The 23733-nt window shown below is 45.9% G+C and overlaps 1 protein-coding gene and 1 long non-coding RNA gene across 4 annotated transcripts in view; one reads left to right on the top strand and one right to left on the bottom strand.

Annotated features, from left to right (window-relative positions):
* Positions 1-23733, top strand: part of dlgap2a (discs, large (Drosophila) homolog-associated protein 2a) — a 1100531-nt gene that overhangs the window by 337955 nt on the left and 738843 nt on the right. The gene's annotated exons all lie outside the window — the stretch shown is intronic.
* Positions 20657-23733, bottom strand: part of LOC140411642 (uncharacterized) — a 95820-nt gene continuing 92743 nt past the window's right edge. The window contains exon 3 of the long non-coding RNA XR_011940918.1: positions 20657-20777. This is a non-coding gene — a long non-coding RNA (uncharacterized lncRNA). The remainder of the gene's footprint in view (positions 20778-23733) is intronic.

Here is a 23733-nt window from a genome sequence, read left to right as displayed (position 1 = left end):
GTGAATTGTCACCTGAACCTTATTCCAACTTTGCCACCAACATAAAATGTGTTGAATATTTCTAGTGTTGAAACAAACAGAACCTACTATTTGCAATATCCTCATGTGTCCTGACAGTGCTGATTAACCTCATCCAGCAAGATAAGCCAGAGAGAAGTGGAATGGAATAGGCATGCACGTCGGTTATTAGACTGCAGCAGCCCCATTTCTCTCAAGCAGAAATTGAGATATTTAAGATTTATTTAAATTATTGGCTCTGGCAATTTTGGGGAGCAGTGGGAAAGGAGTTATGATTTTAGTATTGTTAAGATGCCTTTTTTGTTTGTTTTCCATTTATGTATTTAATCTAGCTTGTGAATAAATTCAGCAATACAAGTGTCACTGTGTCTTGTATATGCTGAAAGTCACAGAGGAGATGGACACAGAGATGAACCACCAGCACTTTCCTGCACCACCATACCAGCTCACCTGCTACCTTTCCTGCCAGCCAGATCTGTCCCTGGTCCAAGGGTTGATGTGCAAAGGGATATCAGATGAAGAAAGTGGAAGTGGAGATGACCAGGCTGGGTGAAAATTGGATAGGGCAGATTTTCAATGATGTCACAAGAAACAATCCTATGACCTTGGCTTTAGTAATAATTAGGACAAAATGAATGTCAACAGATGCTTCAGGCCAGGTACATGCATTAATTGGATACTGAAAAATAACCATCAGTGATTAGTGATTTCGCAAATTGAGTCAGCACCAAGTGTGCCGCATAGGACAATGTGTATTGGGTTGCATAACACACAAGTTGAAATGAGAAAAAAGGCTGAGGAATATTAAGAATGATGAAGTTCTCTAAACTTGGATTTTTATAAACTTGCAATTTGTAAAAGACAGGAAAGATTGATGGAGATGGGGGTGGGGGGTGGGGGGGGGGGGGGGGGGGGTGCGGTTTGTGGAGGGCGGGGGGGGGGGGGGGGGGTTTGCAGTCCTGGCAGATAGTGTAGGTGATTGCAATGATTCTTGGTTTCAGCAATGCAGGCGGGAAGAAGGATGTTATATTTGGACCTCTTGTTGCCAAACGCCAAAGAAGGTTTAAGAGGGCAGGACAGCTTGCCATGTAATCCTTGTGGCATGATAGGTGTTAATGCCAAATCGCACTGAACACTCCAGAGATTTGCATACTCCTCTCACTCATGATTGTTAGTTTGTAGATTCTCAAGAACTATGTAATGTAAAGTGAGAAAAGTAGAACCAACCCAGGTCCATCCAAAGTCTAATATATTCCAAAAATGCTATAAACATTAATTAGTACACTTCCTACTGTTACTTACAGATGTGTTGAATGTAACATGATGTATCCTTCACATAATGCTTTATCTTTCTTAAATAATAGTGGTGTAGAGCATGAATTTCTTTTCTATGAACTCCAATCCTCACTTGCGAATACTGGCACTGCAGGGTGCTGAACTGTATGTCAAAGGCTAATAACTTGGTTACACCCAATGATTACAACAGTTTCCAAATGAATATTCCCAGCTGGAGATCATGACCATGCATGCAATTGCTGCAGTGTGAAATCAGATGAAAAGTGAAAAAAAGGAAGCACCAATCTTCCACAGCACAAGAATAATAGGTTTATGTTAAAGAGTATTCCACAGAGCCTTGTTTATTGCTCACTTAAAAAAGGACGCTGTTGATTGTGCTATCTCCCGCTTTGCTGTCATCTTTATGAAGCAAAAGCAATACAGTCTTCAATTAATCTGCATTAATCGTACAACGAAAAGCTGACACTTGCGTTCAGACTTGCAGCACTGCTTTTCTTTCTATCACCACCCCATTCAGACCCATCCCCCAGTCAGTGGGCATGTTATTGATTGTCCTTATCCTTTGTTCTTCTGTTTACTCAGAAGCTATTGGGGAATTAAAGAAACACTGATAGAAATGGAGGAAGTCAATGAAGTACTTTTTGAAGTGTAATTACTGTAATAAAGTAGGAAACACGGCAGCCAATTTGCATACAAAGCTTCCACAAACAGCAATGTGATAATAACTAGATAATCTATCCTAATAATGTTGATAAGCAGTTAGGATGCAGTTTCTTGCATTTTTTTTTAGAAAAAAGAAGCATTTTGTTACTATGTAACAATTGTGGAGCATTACCAGATGTAATCTTATGGGGCTGTTTAGCATAGGGCTAAATCACTGGCTTTGAAGGCAGGCCAGCAGCACGGTTCGATTCCCATAACAGCCTCCCCGAACAGGCGCCGGAATGTGGCGACTAGGGACTTTTCACAGTAACTTCATTTGAAGCCTACTTGTGACAATAAGTGATTTTCATTTTTCATTTCATTATGGGAAGGTTTAGTTTGCTTAAGATGCCACTTTCTTGAAATTAAAAAACAAAACCTGCTGGTACTCAGCAGGTCTGGCAACGTCTGTGGAGAGAGAAGCAGAGTTGGTGCTTTGAATCGAATATAACTCTTCTTCTGAAGTTCTGAAGAGTTGTAATCAACCCAAAACATGAACTGTTCCTCTTTACACAGATGCTGCCAGACCTGCTGAGTATTTCTAGATATTATCATTTCCATTTCAGATTGCCAACATCTGCAAAACTTTGTTTTCATTCTGCTGCTTCTTTAAGATGGGAAGTTGATCTCTGGTGTGCTTGTATTGCACCAGGTGTCACTTCTCTTGTAGAATTAAAAATTGGATGAAAACCCTTGGTGAACATTACTTAATTGGAAATATTACACGAGACATTTCTTATTCAGGATCCTTCTAGAATACATGACTGTGGTGTGTGATATGGATCAGTGGGTGTTTTTGTGTGAGTTTCATTCCTGCTCTTGTTCTAGCAAGTTTAAAAGGGTTTTCAGTTGGCTTAAACTTTTTAGGCAGACACTTATGACCTAGGATGACTTTCTTGTGACCAAAAAGTCCAATGCTGGATCCGTGCACTCTGCCACAGGTGGATCAGGTAGTGTTTGATGAGAAGGATGTGTGGGAATCTCTGATTTTGGTATGATCCTTCTGCTGTTTGGCCTCCACCTGGGTCTGCCAAAAATGCTCAATGGTTTGTACTTTTCTGGATGCTTATTCTCCAGTCTAGTTGGGCTTGAGCAAAAGTTATCCATAGATTGGTGGGGATGTTGTGTTCTTTCAAGGATGCTTTGAATATGTCCCTGAAATATTTCATAGAAACATAGAAAATAGGAATAAGAGAAGGTCATTTGGCCCCTAGAGCCTTCTCCACCATTCATTATGATCATGGCTGATCATCCAACTCAGTTACCTGTTCCCGTTTATCCCCTATATCCTTTGATCCCTGTAGATCCAAGTGCCATATCTAACTCCTTCTTGAAAATATACAATGCTTTGGCCTCAACTGTTTTCTGTGAAAAAATTCCACAGGCTCACCACTCTCTGGGTGAAGAAATTTCTTCTCATCTCTGTCCTAAATGGTCTACCCCATATCCTCATACTGTGACTCATAGTTCAGGACTCCCCCGGCATCGGGAACATCCTTCCTGTATCTACCCTGTCCTGAATTTTATAGGTTTCAATGAGATCCCCATCATTCATCTAGACTCGAGCGAATATAATCCTAATGACTCAAACTCTCCTCATCCATCAGCCCTACCATTCCAAGAATCAGTCTGATAAACCTTTGGTCCATCCTTTCTCAGATAAGGAGACCAAAACTTCACACAATGGGCGGGATTCTCCAATCCCGCAGCAGAGTGTCCACGCCGTCGTAAACGCCGTTGCATTTTACGACGGTTTGAATAGGCCACTCCCACGACTAATTCTGGCCCCAGAGGGGGCCAGCACAGCGCTGGAGTGGATCGCGCCGCTCCAGCTGCCGATCCCGGTGTGAACTGTGTGCGGCGGGATCCGCGCATACGCAGTTGCGCCAGCGCGAACGCAAGCATGTGCAGTGGCCTCCTTCAACGCGCCGGCCCCGACGCAACATGGCGCAGGACTACAGGGGCCGTCGCGTAGAAAAGGAGGCCCCCAGCCACAGAGGCCGGCCCGCCGATCGGTGGGCCCCGATCGCGGGCCAGGCCACATCGGAGGCCCCCTCCGGAGTTGGACCCCCCCTCCCTCCCCCAATGGCCGCCACCCGACACTTACACGCCAAGGTTCCGCCAGCCCAGAGCAGGTTAGAACGGCACCGGCGGGACTCGGCTCTTTTCTTACGGCCGCTCGGCCCAACCGGGCTGGAGAATCGGCGGGCTGGCCGCATAGAGCGGCCCATGACCGGCGCCGATTCTCCGCTCTGCGGAGAAGCGCGTGCCGGCGTCGGGGCAGCATTGCCCGTTCGCGGGGATTTGCCGGCCCGGCCCAGGGCGGGGCGAATCCCACCCAATATTCCAGGTGTGGCCTCAGCAAGGCCCTGTGTAACTGCAGCAAAACATACCGACTCCTGTATTCGAATCCTCTCGCTATGAAGGTTAACACACTTTTTGCCTTCTTCACCACCTGCTGCACCTGTTTACTTTACTGGTGTAAGAACCCCGGGCCTCAGTGCACATCCACCTCTCTCAATCCATAGCAATTCAGATTATAATCTGCTTTCCTGTCTCTGCTACCAAAGTGCATAACCTCGCATTTATCCAAATTTACTGCATCTCCAATGCATTTGCCCACTCACTCAACTTGTCCACATCATCTCTCCGTCCTCCTCACAGCTCACCCTTCCACCCTGCTTTGTGTCATCTGCAATTTTGGAGATATCACATTTAATTCCCTCATCTAAATCATGAATATACGTTGTGAATAGATTGGGTCCTAGCACTGATTGCTGCGGTACCCCACTCATCATTTCTCCATGGATTGAAGGTATCTGTTGTACATTGTCCATATCTATGACACATACAGGAGGGCTGGTAGTGCCGCAACCCTGCAGTCCACAAACTTGATTTGACATCAACATTTTTCTCGCTGGCACACTGGAAGTGATGTTGAATCATGACCAATGCCTGCCCTTGCTGAGAGCAAGCTCCCAAGGTGTGACATGATCATGTTGTCCAATGGCTTTCTGTGGATCTTGATATTCAGTGGGGCAGTGTTGTGCAGTGGGATCAGGCTGGTAGAGGACCTGTGTCTTCCAGATGTTTATCCTGTGGCCCCAGTCTTACGTACACCTCTGTGAATGCATCAACAATAGTGTGCGCATACTCACGTGTCGTACATCAGTGTACTGCAGCTTGATGACAGATGTTGGGGTGCTCTCGACTGGAGGTGATGTAGATTAAATAGTTGTCTCCTCATTCTGTAGAGTAGCTCCACTCCGGCGGGGATCTTCATGGAGATGGGGTTAGAGTGTTGCGGCGAGGAGGTTGGGACCGGTATCTGTATTCCCAGCTTATTTTCCACCCACCATCTGTTGGAAAATGCTCATGTGAGTTTTTTTTTTAACATGGGCTGGCAACTGCACGCTAACTGCCACATTGTCTACATGAAGAATTGGCTAACACACTTATAGTGCAGGTAAATATGTTGCCATGCACTACCCAGAGAGGGAACCTGCACCATGCACATTAGAATAGTCTACATCCATTGGGAAGTGTAAGGAGTGAATTAGTGTAAAATGTTGGTGGCGTTGCCCAGATTCAGCTGATTGCCCAAATTCATTTTCCTGGACACCTTCCTGCAAAACAGATTGTTGAGAACTTCAGTTTAAATGATTGAGATGCATATTGATATTTATTTCTAGTCCATAAAAACCCTCTCGGTGTCAAAAGAACAAAATAGACTAGAAATTGATATTGGCATTAAATGTAAATATTCTTCCCAGTGAGACTACCCCATGTGGAGAAAGAGATAGAGCCATGGAACAGGCAGAGAATTTAAAGGACACATTTAAAGAATACAGATAGGGGACAATAACCAAAAAACTGGCTTCAACACATCTGGAATGTGAACGGGGACTGTCCTGCTGGGAACCAAGCAATGCTCTACTTAGGACATTTAATTTTATGATATTTCGAAACATTTAATGTTCCAGCTCCAGCCCCAAACAAGACATTAATAAAGAGACAGGGGAAAGGAAGAGCTATCATCATTTGCAGCAGAAAGTATGTGAATTCCTCACATTAATAGGTTTAAAGTTGCTACAAATAGTAGAGGAGTTCTGTCCCAGGATTTTACCCTGTGAAGAGAAAATACTGTGAAATGTTATTGAATCATATTATTAGATAGCTGATTTAAGTAGGAAAAGTAACATTTTAGAAATTAACCATCTACTGCATTATATTGATTTGACATCATTTATTGTTAGTAAAACTTTTCTCACAGGCATTATGCTACTAATGTTTAAAACTATTGTTCTGTAACAAATGAATGGGAACCAGTAACCCAGAAACTGGATTGTAGGAGGCTCGTTTTTCAGGTGAAACATTGGTGCTGAAAGGTCCAAATTGCTACCCTGCAACAAGAATATGCTGCAGGGTACATTGGACTTAGCAACCTGTTCTCGTCCATGGCTTAGGCCCAAAGCAGGCATTACCACCCTTGCCTATGCAGACGGAGGCAGGACACCTATTTTCGGTGCATTCCTGAAATATGTTGCCGCGTGCACCATGCAAGCTGGGGTCAGTTTCTTCAGGTGCTGAGCAGCTAAACAAATGGCCTTATAGTAAAGGTTCATGCATGCCCTTAATAAAGGTAAGTAAACATTACCTGGATATGGATGTAGGAGGAGCAAGAGTGCTCCTTCTGGCTACACATCTATTTCTGTGCACTGCTGCCGGCTACCACTTGTTCACCTTGTCCAATCGTCTGGTTACATTGTTGTTCCAGGTATAGGGCCCCTTTCAGCATATCTTATTCCTCTTCGTTGCAGACATTCTGCCTCTTGGGACATGCTGTTTTATCTGGTTTGTTTGCTCAACTGCAGCATAGCTATGTCCATCCTTGACCTGCTGCAATGTTCCAGTGAAGCTCAGTGCAAACTGGAGGAACAGCACCTCATCTTCCGATTAGGTATGTTATAATCTTTCGGACTTAACAGCAAATTCAACAACTTCAGACAGTGAACTCTCTCGTCCATCTTCACCGCATTATTTTTGCTATCAATTTATCTTCAATTCTTTCATAAATCTGATGTCCCCTCACCATTGTCCGCTATCCAGCTCCACCGCTCTGTGTCCCCCACAGCAGTATAAATCTGACCCTATATCCAGTTCTCTCCAGCCTTGACAAAGAGTCAGCCAGACCGGAAACGTTAGCTCACGTCTCTCTCCACAGATGCTGTCAGACCTGCTGAGATTGTCCAGTATTTTCTGTTTTTGTTCTTGTAGCATAACTAGGCTTGTTTTCCACTGGGTTTGATTGAGCCTGACTCCTGGGAAATAGTTTGATGTGGAGTGCCGGCGTTGGACTGGGGTGAGCACAGTAAGAAGTCTTACAACACCAGGTTAAAGTCCAACAGGTTTGTTTCGATGTCACTAGCTTTCGGAGCGCTGCTCCTTCCTCAGGTGAATGAAGAGGTATGTTCCAGAAACATATATATAGACAAAGTCAAAGATGCCAAACAATGCTTGGAATGTGACCATTAGCAGGTGATTAAATCTTTACAGATCCAGAGATGGGGTAACCTCAGGTTAAAGAGGTGTGAATTGTGTCAAGCCAGGACAGTTGGTAGGATTTCGCAGGCCAGATGGTGGGGGATGGACGTAATGCGACATGAATCCCAGGTCCCGGTTGAGGCCGCACTCATGTGTTTTTCTTCACTTGACACCGGTTGAGGCCGCAGGATTCATGTCGCATTACATTCATCCCCACCATCTGGCCTGCAAAATCCTACCAACTGTCCTGGCTTGATACAATTCACACCTCTTTAACCTGGGGTTACCCCATCTCTGGTTCTGTAAAGATTTAATCACCTGCTAATGGTCGCATTCCAAGCATTGTCTGGCATCTTTGAATCTGTCTATATTTGTGTTTCTGGAACATACCTCTTCATTCACCTGAGGAAGGAGCAGCGCTCCAAAAGCCAGTGACATCGAAACAAACCTGTTGGACTTTAACCTGGTGTTGTAAGACTTCTTACTGGGAAATAGTTTGACAGTCTTTGTATAGAAGACTCGCTGTCAAGTGAAGAAAAACAGCAGTGCCAGCAGGAAGATAACTATTTAAAACGTCAGTACATCTACACAAAACAGGGTACATGCTGATCAAATATAAATCTGTTTGAGGAAGTTGGGCTGACAAGTAACAGATGAGATTGATATGAGCAGATATGAAGCCATGAGATTGGGACAGGGTAATAAGCAGTGGTAAGAAAAGCTAAATGGCATTATTGTACAGGTCATGACCTGGAGAAGTATTTGGGGATAACGGTGGCTAGATCACTGAAGCCATCCACACAACACACCGCATCAGTAGAAACAGCGAATAAGACCTTGGTCTGTTAAACCAGAAAAATGGAGCAACTTGCACTTATACAATACCTACAGTGTGGCAAAATATTGCAAGGCACTTTTTAAAATGGCATTAAGCCTCAGAAAGAGACACCGGGGCAGATGCTTGATCAAAGGAGCTTGGTTTAAGGAGCTTTTTATCCACAGGGAGAGCTTTAGGGAAGGAATTCCTGAGCGGGCCAAGGTCACTGAAAGATCAACCGACACTGGCGGTTTACATTGGAAATGTAAATGTCGCCACAGTCCCAGATGCTGCTTTCCCCTTTGAGAGAGAGCTGACTGATGGTGATTTAACCAGAGGGTCACCACATTGCAGGAGAGGGCAAGCTTGAGCAGGCGGGTTGTCATGAGTAACTTCAGGAGGTACAAGAATTGAACTTGTGCTGTTAGCCTCGCTCTGTGTCATGAACCAGTCGTCCAGCTAACTGGGCTAACCAACCCCTTATAGTTAAAGGAGCCATATAAAATGGGTTTCTGGTGGGTTCAACATCCCTAGTGGCAGTGACAGAATTTACATATGTGTGTTTCACATACTCATAGGTTCTGCAACTACATAGTAGAGAGGAGATGAATTATTAAATTGACTACTACTCTCAGCAATTCAAGAGAGAGTTGAATGAGTATCTAACAACACCTTCATTGAGGTGTCTGGCTTGGTTTCCAGGGGGCTGCTCCTTCCTCAGGTGAATGCTCCATTCACCTGAGGAAGGAGCAGCGCTCCGAAAGCTAGTGACATCGAAACAAACCTGTTGGACTTTAACCTGGTGTTGTAAGACTTTGTACTGTGCTCACCCCAGTCCAACACCGGCATCTCCACATCTTGGTTTCCAGTGTAAGAGTCTTCCTAACATTGGGACCAGTCAGATGAACTGTGATTGTGATTTTCAGTCCTGAATACCCCATTTTCAATGAAGTCTGATGTTGTTTCAAGTTGACTGATTATAATGCCAAACTCATAAATTTAAATCCACTTGTGGAGAAGAGGGGGTGGCAATTTGCAACCGGCCTTATGATATGTTGTAATTGTTCTTTTAGTCGTAGTACAGCAGCTCACGGTGTAGTATTTTAAATCTTTATCTTGCTGTAAAATCGGTTTGCAGTGCATGTAAGGAAATCAGTTGTTCTTTGGGTAACAAAAGGCACTGTAATGAAGACAGGATTCTTCACAGATTTAAATTAAGTTTTTTTTTTGTTAAATATTCTATTAAGGCATTTGTGATTTTATAACAGTCACAGTAAACCATATACAAACAGCTATAAACACAGTTCAAAGATCCTCTACCTCCCTCACAGGTCCCACCTTCCTAGAACAGTAAGCTAGACTACTCCCCCCCCCCCCCCTCTGCTGACAGTTAATTTTCTCTAAAGAAGTCGACAAACGGCTGCCACCTCCGGACGAAACCCAGCATTGACCCTCTTAGGGCCAACTTGATTTTCTCAAGACTGAGAAAGCCAGCCATGTCATTGACCCAGGTCTCTGATTTCGGGGGCTTCGAGTCCCTCCAAGCTAACAGTGTCCGTTTCTGGGCTACCAAGGAGGCAATGGCCAAGACGTCAGCCTCTCTCGCCCCTTGGACTCCCGGGTCCTCTGACACTCCGGAAATCGCCACCTCTGGACTCGGTGCCAATCTTATTTTTAACATCGTGGATATGACATCTGCAAACCCCTGCCAGAGTCCCCTAAGCTTTGGGCGTGCCCAGAACATGTGGACATGGTTCACTGGCCCTCCCGCGCACCTTGCACACCTGTCTTCCATCCCAAAAAACTTGCTCATCCGGGCTACCGTCATGTATGCCCGGTGAATGACCTTAAATTGTATCCGGCTGAGCCTGGCACATGCTGTGGACGTGTTGACCCTGCTTAACGCATCCGCCCAGAGACCTGCCTCTATCTCTCCCCCTAACTCTTCCTCCCATTTGTGCTTTAGCTCCTCTGTTTGCATTTCATCTGACTCCATGAGGTCTTTATAGATATCTGAGACTTTCCCTCTCCCACCCATACTCTGGAAATTCCCTATCTTGTATCCCCCGTGACGGTAGGAGCTGGAAGGTTGGAACCTGCCTTCACAAGAAGCCCCGAATCTGCAGATACCTAAACCCATTCATTCCCGTCAATTCAAATTCTCCTCTAACTCCTTCAAACCAGGGAAGCTCCCATCTATAAGCAAGTCTCCCATTCTCCCGAACCCTGCTCTCTGCCATCCCCAAAACCCTCCATCTAGTCTCCCTGGGGCAAACCGATGGTTGCTACAGATTGGAGCCCAGACCGATGCTGCCTCCGCTCTCACATGTTTCCTCCACTGCCCCCAGACTCTCAGGGCTGCCACTGCCACCGGGCTTGTGGAGTACCGGGCCGGCGAGAACGGCAGAGGTGCCATGATCAATGCCCCTAAACCCGTGTCCTTACAAGATGCTGCCTCTACTCGCTCCCACACCGATCCTTCCCCCCTACCCACTTCCTAATCATGGCGATATTTGCCGCCCAGTAATAGTTGCTAACGTTCGACAATGCCAGCCCACCCTCCCTCCGGCCACACTCCAGCATCACCTTCTTCACTCGCGGGGTTTTATTCAAACAAAATCGGAGATCACCTTATTTACCCGCGTGAAAAAGGTCTTTGGGGGGGATAAAGATGGGGAGGCACTGAAAAACAAACGGGTATCTCGGGAGCACCGTCATTTTCACTGTCTGTACCCTCCCCGCCAGTGAGAAGGGGAGTATATCCCACCTTCGGAAGTCCTCTTTCATTTGTTCCACTAACTGGGTCAAGTTTAGTTTATGTAACAGCCCCCAGTCTCGTGCCACCTGGATCGCTAAGTAACGGAAACTCCCTCCCACCACTCTGAACGGCAGCTCTCCCAGTCTCCTCTCCTGCCCCCTTGCCTGGATCGCAAACATATCGCTTTTCCCAATGTTCAATTTGTACCCCGAAAAACAGCCAAATTCCCCTAAAATCCTTATGATCTCTCCCATCCCCCCTAATGGGTCGGAAACATACAGGAGCAAGTCGTCGGCATATGGGAAACCCTGTGTTCCACCCCACCCGGACCAGCCACTTCCAGCCCCTGGAAGCTCTTAACGCCATAGCCAGTGGCTCAATGGCCAGAGCGAACAGCAACAGAGAGAGGGGGCATCCCTGCCTAATCCCCCGGTGCAGTCTAAAATAGCCCAACGTCAGCCGGTTCGTTCGAGCATTTACCTCTGGTGCCTGGTACAGCAGCCTGACCCAGTCGATGAAACTCCGACCAAACCCGAACCGCCCCAACACCTCCCACAGATAGTTCCATTCCACCCGGTCATAGGCCTTCTCTGCGTCCATTGCAACGACTACCTCCACCTCCTTTCCCTCTGGGGGCATCATGATTACATTCAAGAGCCTTCTAACGTTGGCCGTTAGCTGCCTACCCTTAACAAACCCCGTCTGCTCTTCCCCTATCACCCCTGGGACACTGTCTTCTATCCTTGAGGACAAGATTTTAGCTAACAGTTTGGCATCAACATTTAACAGGGAGATCAGCTTGTAAGACCCGCATAGCGGCGGGTCCTTCTCCCGCTTCAGGATCAGTGAGATTGAGGCCTGTGACATTGTCAGGGGAAGAACACCGCGCTCCCTTGCCTCGTTAAATGCTCTCACCAACAGTAGGCCCAGCATCTCAGAGAACTTTTTATAAAATTCCAGTGGGTAACCATCTGCTCCCGGGGCCTTGCCTGACTGCATGGCCTCCAGTCCATCTGCTAATTCTTCAATCCCTTCGTCCACCTTCGGGAACTCCAGCCCTCCCAGAAATTGCCTCATTCCTTCCAATCCAGCTGGGGGGTTCCGACTCGTATAGCCTGCTGTAAAACTCCATAAACACCCCGTTGACCCCTGCTGTGTTCCCTCCTCTGTCCTTCACTCTCCCTATCTCCCTAGCTGCCTCCCTTTTCCTGAGCTGGTGTGCCAGCATTCTACTAGCCTTCTCTCCATACTCATATATCGCCCCCCCTTGCCTTCCTCAACTGCTCCGCCGCCTTCCCCGTGGATAACAAGCCAAATTCCACCTGTTGCCTCCGTCGTTCCTTCAGTAAACCTACCTCCGGGGCCTCCGCATACCTCCTGTCTACCTGAAGTATTTCCTCGACCAACCTATCCGCCTCTGCCCTCTCTTCCTTCTCCCTATGGGCCTGAATCGAAATTAGCTCCCCTCTAACCACTGCCTTCAATGCGTCCCAAACCATTGCTGCTGAGACCTCTCCCATATCGTTAATCTCTAGGTAGATATGGATGGATTCCCTCACCCACCCACACACCACCTTGTCCGCTAACAGTCCCACATCCAATCTCCATTGCAGGCGCTAACCACCCTCCTTGCTCACCTGTAGGTCCACCCAATGTGGGGCATGATCTGACACAGCAATCGCCAAATACTCGGTGTCAACCACCACTGCCAGTAAAGCCCTGTTCAAAATAAAAAAGTTGATCTGGGAGTATACTTTATGTACATATGAGAAGAAGGAGAACTCCTTCGCTCTTGACCGTCCAAACCTCCATGGGTCTGCCCCACCTATCTGCTCCATTAACCCCTTTAGTTCCTTCGCCATTGCCGGCACCCTGCCTGTCCTTGAACTCAACTGGTCCAGCCTTGGGTCAATGACCATATTGAAGTCCCCGTCCCCCCCCCATGATCAGCTTGTGTGAATCCAGATCCGGGATCTTTCCTAACATCCATCTTACAAACTCCACATCATCCCAGTTTGGTGCGTAGACATTCACAAGCACCACCGGCAACACTTCCAGCTTCCCGCTAACCATGATATATCTATTCCCCACATCCGCAACTATTCTCCCGCCTCAAATGATACTCGCTTATTAATCAGGATCGCCACCTCTCTAGTCTTAGAATGCAGCCCCGAGTGAAATACCTGCCTGACCCATCCCTTCCTCAGTTTGGTCTGATCAATTACCCTCGGGTGTGTCTCTTGTAGCATTACCACGTCCGTCTTCAATTACTCTCAAATATGCAAACACGCAAGCCCTCTTAACCGGCCCATTCAGCCCTCTGACGTTCCACGTGATTAGCCTGGTCGGGTGGCTTCTCACCCGCCCCCTGCCGATCAACCATCCCCCTTCTTAGGCCAGCCTCCTGCTCGTGCCCCGCGCTCCCTCCGGCCCACCATCAGGTAGCCTCCATCCCTGACCTCCCATTTATCTCCAAGCAACCATCCTTCCCCTGTCAGCAGAGCAATTCCCCCCCTCCCCCGCTGTTAACGGCACAATAAATGCAACCCCCTTCAACAAACAAAACATCTGCTCACCCCCCACTGCGCTTCCGTGAGCCAACCCGCCCAGCTGGCTGGCTTGGTGACTCCCCCCCCCCCCATGGCGCCAGACATCTTACCCCCTATTGTTCCCCCCCTCCCCCCACTCGAACATACCTATTCGAAAGGCACATTTCCACCCAAACACATCCAAAGAAAAAACATCAATGATTCACCCACCTTTCCCCCACCAGTATAAAGTTAACTCACAAAACTTAGCAACAGCCCAAAAAACGTGACAAAAGGCATTTCTCATGCAGTGCACGAGTAAGAACAATTTTAGCAGAATCCCTACAGCAAAGATCAGTCACCTCAGTCTCTATCGAGACCTTTGCTTTTCACAAAGTCCATTGCTTCATCCGGCAACTCAAAGTAAAATTGCTGCTCTTCATAGGTGGCCCATAAACAAGCTGGATAAAGTAGACCAAACTTCACCTTCCTCTTAAAAAGGGTTGATTTCACTCGGTTGAAACCCGCTCTTCTCTTGGCCAGGTCCGCACCCAGATCTTGGGAGATGCGCAGAATGTTATTCTCCCACTTACAGCTCCGTGTCTGCTTGGCCCAATGCAAAATCTGTTCCTTATCCAGGAAACTGTGCATTCGTACCACCGTCGCCCTCGGTGGCTCATTCGCCCGCGACAACCTCGCAAGTGTTCTGTGCACTCGATCCACTTCCAGGGGTCAAGAAAACGACTCCTCGCCCATTAACTTCTTGAGCATATTCGCCACATAAGCCCTTGCGTCCATTCCCTCACATCCCTCAGGGAGGCCAACAATCCTCAAGTTCTGCCAGCGGGACCTATTCTCTAGGTCCCACCTTGTCTTGCAGCCTTTTCTGGTGCTCTTTCATCAGCCCAACCTTCAGCGCAGTTAGGTGTTCCTCATGCTCAGCCACCGTTTCCTCCACCTTCTGGACCGCCCGATCTTGGGCTTCCAGTCTCTGCTCCACCCGAGTGATCGCCTCCTTGATTGGGTCCAGGCATTCCTTTTTTTGCTTGGCAAAGCCCTCCCGAATAAACTCCACCAGCTGGTCCGGTGTCCACTGAGCCACCGAGCCAGTACTCTGCAGATCCGCCATGCTGTCCTTTGCTGCAGAATCTACACGTGCCTGCTCGATTCAGTTCTTCCTTCCCTTACGTCCACTTCTGTACCGTGTCTCCATAAACAGGGTGGGATTCCTCCTCACAGTCTCATCCACCAATGACCCCTCAACAAAATTCCGAAAAAAGTCGGGGGGGAAAAGGTGCAAAAAGGTCACGAGCGGAGCCACCAAATGTGTGACCTACTCCCTCATGGCCGCCACCAGAGGTCCCAGTTTTAAATTAAGTTAATGAGAGCATTGAACTAGTGAAAGAATTAGACCCTCTAGTGCAGGTTTATATGTTGGAAGGGTGACTAGGGCTACTTCCGAATTAAAGCTCTAATGTCGCACCTTAACAATACTTACAACAATGATTAAAACAATTGTTTGTGCATTTTGTGGCCCACTTCCTCTTCAAAAACCAGTTAGAGTTTCAGGATGAGGGAAACACAATAGGTGCTACAAACCTGATTTTTGCTAATAGGTCTCAACTCCTCTGTTACACGATGAGAAGGGGTGGAATCACTTCTGTCTCCAGAAATATATCTACTTGTAATGTTTAGGGTTTTGAGGTATAAAACCGTCTCTGCGGAGTCTGCACGTTCTCCCCGTGTCTGCATGGGTTTCCTCCGGGTGCTCCGGTTTCCTCCCAGCATCCAAAGATGTGCAGGTTAGGCACATTGGCCATGCTAAATTGCCCTTAGGTGAGGTGGGGTTACTGGGTTACTGGGGATAGGGTGGAGCTGTGGGTTTAGGTAGTGTGCTCTTTCCAAGGGCCGGTGCAGAGTCGATGGGCCGAATGGCCTCCTTCTGCACTGTAAATTCTATGTCTAATTAATACAAACGCTAAGGTCTGAATATTTAATTTCTAACATGAGGGTCCTCAGTTGTGCTCGACTTACACGATACAAATAACTGGTATTTATGAATCAGGCAGAATTTATCAAGCAAGTTTTTACACATACTTAACAAGAATCAGTGAAGACAACATAGTTGTTTCTCATCTCTCAAGGTCCCAGGAAATCTTTGTGCTGTCAGCACAGGCAAAGTCTCTCCCTTTTGTCTTTGAACTGATGTTGAATTGTGTCCAGAAGAGTCATACCCCAGAAGCCATGGTAACACTGTTCCCGAACTTTCATCCCCACAACTTGCTATCCAGCACTCCCATTTTTGCAGATGGTCCTAATTCATTCTTCCTATTTGCTATAGGATTGAATTCATCTCATGCCGCCCCCACATTTGCAACCCCAGCTTCAAGGGTCGTAAACTGAGACACAATTCCATCAGTTACTTCCTCAGACCCCAGAAGAAAACATTCCATGACAAACAAGTAACTGGCGAGTTACCCCCATGATGAGCTCAACACATTCTATGTACGCGTTGAACAAGAGGTCAGCGAGAGCAAGCCCTCCACCCCAGAAGCCACGGATGAACTTGTATCTGAGATCACCATTGCAGACGTCAGAGCAGCCTTCTCGAAGGTCAACCCACGGAAAGCCACTGGTTCGGATGGGGCACGCAGGTCTTGCACGGCTCAGCTGGCGGGGGTATTCACAGACATCTTCAACCTCTCTTTACAACAATCTGAGGTCCCTATCTGCTTCAAGAAGACGACCATCATCCTTGCACCAAAGAAAAGCCAAGCAGCGTGCCTCAATGACTATCGTCCAGTGGCTCTGACATCCATCATCATGAAGTGCTTTGAAAGGTTAGTCATGGCACAAATCAACCCCAGCCTCCCAGATTGCCTTGATCCACTACAGTTCGCATACCACTGCAACAGGTCCACAGCAGACGCCATCTCCATGGCCCTGTACTCTGTACCTCTGTCAGACTCCTATTTATTGACTACAGCTCAGCCTTCAACACCACCATTCCTACGAAACTAATCTCCAAACTCCGTGGCCTTGGCCTCGGCTCCTCCCTCTGCGACCGGATCCTGAACTTCCTAACCCACAGACCACAATCAGTTAGGATAGGCAACAACACCTCATCCACGATCATCCTCAACACCAGTGCCCCACAAGGCTGTGTCTTCAGCCCCCTACTGTACTCCTTAAACACCTATGACTGTGTGGCCAAATTCCCCCCCAACTCGATTTTCAAATTTGCTGATGACATCACCGTAGTGGGTCGGATTTCAAACAATGACGAGACAGAGTACAGGAATGAGATAGAGAATCTGGTGAACTGGTGCGACGACAAAAATCTCTCCCTCAATGTCAACAAAACGAAGGAGATTGTCATCGACTTCAGGAAGCGTAGTGGAGAACATGCCCCTGTCTACATCAATGGGAACGGAGTAGAAAGGATTGAGAGCTTCAAGTCTTTAGGTGTCCAGATTACCAATAACCTGTCCTGGTCCCCCCCATGCCGATACTATAGCTAAGAAAGCCCACCAACGACTCTACTTTCTCAGAAGACTAAGGAAATTTGGCATGTCACCTACGACTCTCACCAACTTCTACAGATACACCATAGAAAGCATTCTGTCTGGTTGTATCACAGCTTGGTATGGATCCTGCTCTGCCCAAGACCGCAGGAAACTATATAAGGTTGTGAATGTAGCCCAATCCATCATGCAAACCAGCCTCCCATCCATTGGTCCTGTCTACAATTCCCGCTGACTCGGAAAGGCAGCCAGCATAATTAAGGACCCCACGCACCACGGACATACTCTCTTCCACATTCTTCCGTAAGGAAAAATATACCAAAGTTTGAGGTCACGTACCAACCGACTCAAGAACAGCTTCTTCCCGACTGCCATCAGACTTTTGAATGGACCTACCTCGTATTGAGTTCATCTTTTCTCAACACCTTACTGTAACTGTAACATTATATTCTGCAGTCCCTCCTTCCTTCCCTATGTACGATATGCATTGTTTGTACAGCATGCAAGAAACAATACTTTTCACTGTATGCTGATACATGTGACAATAATAAATCAAATCAAATCAAAAGTGGCATGTTTCCTCAAGATACCAAACAGTCATAAATAAAGTCACATTCTCTTGTCAATATACTAACCCAAGCCCCACATTAAAGCTCTTAAAATCAACAGTTAAGGCCACTTCTTATCATAATATCAGAGAATAAAAGATTTTCCCTCTGGTACAGATTTAATTAAAACATGCATGGTTTGCTTAAACAGTCTCATCCTATGTGCACACTGTTTTAGCCATTCCTTTAAACTGGTTAAAACAAACACCTAATCATATTTTGGCCATTAAGACAGCTTCAAATCAACCCAAATGAGCTCGGCCATAAAACAATAAAACAAGTTTCTTTCTTCACAAGCAACTGTTTTTCCCATTTCCCCCAACTATCTTGACTATTAATTTCTTAATAACAAGTCAAAACTGAACCACTTAATTTTGAACTGTAGTTCCAGAATAAAATCCATCGATATTAAATATTCTAAAAATTAGTAGAATTTTCAAAATCTTACATACTTGACTCATAAACTCATTTACTAACTGTTCCTGAACTTTAATACGCTTCAGGTGAAAAAAAATCCACATGACCTCACCGCTGCTATTTGAAACCTTTCGCCAGAATGCACATGGTCTGATTGTCAAGAAATGCATTCAGGGGTGCTTGTGTGCTCAGTGGCGTTTTTTCAAGAACTTACATTAAAAACAAAGCTACAAACTATTTTATTTTTGATTCAACAAAGTTCCCTACAATCATAAAAATCTCACAGCATGAATAGAGACCATTCAGTCCAATGTGCCTCTGCCGGCTCTTTGAAAGATATATCTAATTTATTCCACTGCCCAGCCCTTTCCAATTGTGCTGTTTTCTGCTGCTAATTCTTCCTTTTCAAGTATTCATCCACGATGGGCCAAATAGCCTCCTTCTGCACTGTATGGATTCTGCGGATTTTTCATATTAAGTCAGTTAAAAAAAGTTTCACATTTTTTTTAGCAAATGGCATGGCTCCCGAGGTGAAGGGTATGTCTATATCACGATGCATAAGACATCACAACTTTTTGAGAGATGCAAGATATAGCAACTGGTCATTTTCTGTCTGACAATTTTGTATGTTCGTACGTAACATACCACTTTGCCGAATGACGTAGGTATTGAAGTGAGGGGTTATTTGTCTCCGTCGGGGTAATGAATGTGATCAAGCACAGAATTGTTATGGTGCAGAAAGAGGACATATGGCCCATCGTGTCTGAACTGGCTCTCGAAACAAGCATTATGACTTAGTGCCATTCCCCTGCCTTATCCCCAGACCTCGATACACTGTTTCTTTTCACATAATGATCTAATGCCGTTTTGAATGCCTCGATTGAACCTGCCTCCACCACACTTCCAGACAGTGCATTCCAGAATTGAACCTCTCACTGGGTGAAAATGTTTTTGCTCACTCTACATTTGTTTCTTTTGCAAATCACTTTCAATCTGTGCCCTCTCATTCTTGACCCTTTTACGAGAGGGATCAGTTTCTCCCTATTTACTCTGTCCAGCCCCCTCATGATTTTGTGCATCCCTATCAAATCTCCTCTTAACCTTCTTCTCTCCAAGGAGAACAGTCTCAACCTTTCCAATCTATCCTTATAACTGAAGTTTCTCATCTCTGGAGCCATTCTTGTAAGCCTGTTCTGCACTCTCTCCATTGCATTCACATTCTTCCTGTAGTGTGGCAGCAAGGGCTATTCATGATACTCCAGCTGAGGTCTTACTAGTGTGTTGTATAAGTTCAGCATAAACTCCTTGTTCTTGTACTCTCTGCCCCGATTAATAAAGCCCAGGATACTGTGACCTTTATTAACTGCTCTCTACAACTGTCCTGCTAACTTCAATGATCTATGCACAAATACACACAGGTCCCTCGTCTCCTGCACCCTTTTAAGAATTGTACCCTTTATTTTATATTGCCTCTCCATGTTCTTCCGATAAAAAAAACATCACCTCAAAACCTCACAGCCTTGATCTTCATCTGCCACATATCTGCCCACTTCACCAACTTGTTTATGTCCTTTTGACGTTCTACACTGTCTTCTTCACAGTTGTAGCATGGTAGCATTGTGGATAGCAAGGGCAGCACGGTAGCATTGTGGATAGCATAATTGCTTCACAGCTCCAGGGTCCCAGGTTCGATTTTGGCTTGGGTCACTGTCTGTGCGGAGTCTGCACATCCTCCCTGTGTGTGCGTGGGTTTCCTCCGGGTGCTCCGGTTTCCTCCCACAGTCCAAAGATGTGCAAGTTAGGTGGATTGGCCATGATAAATTGCCCTTAGTATCCAAAATTTCCCTTAGTGTTGGGTGGGGTTACTGGGTTGGGTGGGGTTACTGGGTTATGGGGATATGGTGGAGGTGTGGACCTTGGGTAGGGTGCTCTTTCCAAGAGCTGGTGCAGACTCGATGGGCCGAATGGCCTCCTTCTGCACTGTAAATTCTATGAATCTATGAATACTTCCAAGTTCTGTATCACTGGCAAATTTGAAGTTGTCCCCTGTGCACAAAGATCTAGATCATTAATGTATATCAAGAAAGGCAAGGGTGCCAATACCAACCCTTGGGAAACGCCATTGCAAACCTTCTTCAAGCCCAAAAAATATCCATTGACTATTACTCTCTGCTCCTATTATTCAGCTAATTTTGTATTCACATTGATACTGTCTCTTTTATTCCATGAGCTATAACTTTTCTTCTCAGTCTGTTGTGTTGCATTGCAAACGCCTTTTGACATTCAATGTACACCGCATCAGCAGCATTATCCTTACTGACCCTTTCTGATAACCTCCTCAAAAAACCCCAGCACGTTAGTTAAACACAATTTCCCCATTATAAATCATGCTGGAGATTATGCGCATCAACCATATAAAGAACTTGGTAAACAAGACTAAGTACAACATTATTATTAATAACTATATTGAAAACCACTGTTGTAACAATATCTACTGAAAAGAAGGGAGGCTCCAATGGATACCAGTGTTGTCCACATTTCAGAAGTGTATCTTCTGTTGTTTACCTGTAAAAATAAATGATTTGGAGAAATTAAGATTCAAAATATTAAAGCAACTTAACATCTCAGATAAAATATTTAGGGGCAATTTTTTCAATTAGTAAAATTCAGAGCAACACTTCACTCACTGATGGTACTGCATTCCTCTGTGTGCTGTTTTTGGCCTGGTGTGAGGAACTGATGTCGGCCTAACAAAAGCAGACAGCCATGTATTTATGTTTGAACTTCGCCAATTGGAAAATGTGTCCCTTAAACTGTTTTAATTAAACACGTCAAAGAGGAGCTGAACGGTATGTATTTAGGACTGAGATTGGGGATTAGAAAGGTGAATGCAGACAGAAATAATTGAAAATAGTATGGGGCCTGATGGCTGATGAATTGCAATTATTGAAAAGGTGTCCAAGAAAGCAGCTGGCTAAAGAATAACTCACAACGCTGGAAGATTAAACAGCTATTCTGAAGCTTTGCTTAAGATCAAGAAATGAAATTGGTTGCTTAACATCCATCATGGAGTGGACTGTATATGGCTCATTGAAGAAACAGATACTGAATGGCCTTTCCTCATTTTGTGCTTTATTTATTTTGCGTTTCTAAGTTAGGGTAGGTTACCAGGGATCACCAGCCTAAACAGCTTGAACATGACCCAAAATGGTTGCTCTCCTTCAACAGATTCCGTAAATGTCGGTAGAAACCATTCCTTTTTAAGGGTGGCTATTTACAACCACGTTACAACAGCAGCTGTGAGTCAAGGACTTCTCAAGCGAGGTTAATGATTTTCGTAGATCATCTAATTAGCACATAATGGGCACAGTCTTCCCAAAAGGGAACAAAGTCCTTGTGTTAGCGCATTTAGCCGCGTATTTCCCGGCACTCACAGTGCCGAGAAACACATGGTTATTCAACGCGATTCGCTTTGAATAAGGGCCCTGAATGGGGAACGCAATTTTTTACAATGGGTAGCTCAACTTGTCAGAACTCCCCGTTGTAGCGAGGATCAGGACGCCATTTAGAAATGGCGTCCCAATCTCCGAGGCCCCCGAAAGAATCCACAACCTTACCCCCCCAGCCCGAACGCGAAATGGGAGGGCTCCCCGGCCCCACCCCGCACCCCCCAATACCCACACAGTGGGCAAACTCGGCTGGATCACACGTGCGCGAAAGTTGCTAGGTTGGCACTTGGCAGTGCCCATGCCAGTTTGCAGTGCCACGTCTGTAAAAGATGCTGGGTTGGCACTTTAGCAGTGCCCCTGCCAGTGCCCCTGCCAGCTTGCTGTGCCACCTGGACAGTACCAGGCTAGCACACAGGTGGTGGTGCCAGGTTGGCACCAGCAGTGCAAGGGTACTACCCTGCCCAAAGGGCATGCAGCTGGGGCCATCAAGTCCCTTTGGAGACCCCGAGTGTCGTTCCATCTGGTCCCCGTTTGTGGGGACCAGTACCAAATGGTGCTCACCTGAGGTTCCTGAGGCGAAGGGATTGAATCCCAAAGTCTCAGGTACCTCGGGAATCTGCACATTAGAGTAAGTCTCACGGCCTCACTCTAATATGCAGATTTTTCAAAAAGTGATCCTACCCATTGTGGGCGGGATTCACCTTGCAACATCTCGCGAGATTGCGTTGAATCTCGCGAGATGTTGCGAGCCGGGTAGATCCCGGGAGTGCGGTCTCCCGTCTTTCAACGGCCACGCTGTGCCGTGGTACGCTGCTTTTCATGCGCTGCGTGGCTGGAGGATCGCACCCAATATTGCCTATGTTTTTTTTTACAAACTTTAAATACAGTACCATCACTCAGAAAGGTTCAATCAATTCAAGAAGCCCATCTAGAGCGTGACCTTTGGTTGACACAATTGCTGGACAATCCTGCCAGTGCATCACTGTTGTGTTTTAACATTCCAGAAATGGTGCTCTTTATGACAGAATTTATTTAAAATAATTTGTGCAGCGCAGTTTATGTTTGAGTAATGCTTGGCTGAATTTTTAACTTATTTCAGCAGCTGCAAATAATCAGTTCTGAGAATTTTCTATCTCTCGTAATTAACATTTGGACTTTCTGAATAACCTGTGTTTCTGATCAGGGTGGTTATTGGTTTGAAGTACATAACTCACTCACTATTAAGATTCATTGGACCTGACACACTTTAATATTTTCACTATCGCTGATTATAATGTCAATGAAATTGAACCCAGACCAGTCACCTGTGAAGTCTTCTTGCCAGAGTATTTGAACCTTCTGATAAGTGATTTGTTTGACTAGGTTCCAAGTATGTCTTCCTTTCAGCGCCATGCAGTGTTGGGTGAGATTGTACAAGCACAAGGTTGAGTATATAAATCATTCCTTTAACTTCATCCCTGGGTGAAGAAGCAAGACCCTGCGGTGAACCCACCCTGCCATTTGGCAGTAACTGATTCCCAGATTAAATTAAGTCATTACTGTTATATTACGTGATTGTAATACATCGTTACTCTTTTGCTTACTTCCAGAATGGTCTGATGGTTGTAGTTCAATGAAACTATCAGTCTTCAAATAAAGAAATTGACATTTAAAGAATAACAAATATAAATATCAATGATCTCTTTCACTCTTCCTCAACTATAACTGATGATAGGGGCAGCATAGAGCATAGTGGTTAGCACAGGGGCAGCATGGTATCATAGTGGTTCGCACTGTGGTTTCACAGCGCCAGGGTCCCAGGTTTGATTCCCAGCTGGGTCACTGCGTGGAGTCTGCACGTTCTCCCCGTGTCTGCATGGGTTTCCTCCAGGTGCTCCGGTTTCCTCCCACAGTCCAAAGCCGGGCAGATTAGGTGGATTGGCCATGCTAAATTGCCCTTAGTTTCCAAAAAGGATGGGAGGGGTTATTGGGTTTAAGGGATAGGGTTGAAGTGAGGGCTTAAGTTGGTTGGTGCAGACACAATGGGAGGAATGGCCTCCTTCTGCACTGTATGTTCTATGTTCTATGATTAA

This window comes from Scyliorhinus torazame, chromosome 4, assembly GCF_047496885.1.
Source record: "Scyliorhinus torazame isolate Kashiwa2021f chromosome 4, sScyTor2.1, whole genome shotgun sequence".
Lineage (NCBI taxonomy): Eukaryota > Metazoa > Chordata > Chondrichthyes > Carcharhiniformes > Scyliorhinidae > Scyliorhinus > Scyliorhinus torazame.
This window is presented reverse-complemented; position numbering and strand designations above follow the sequence as displayed.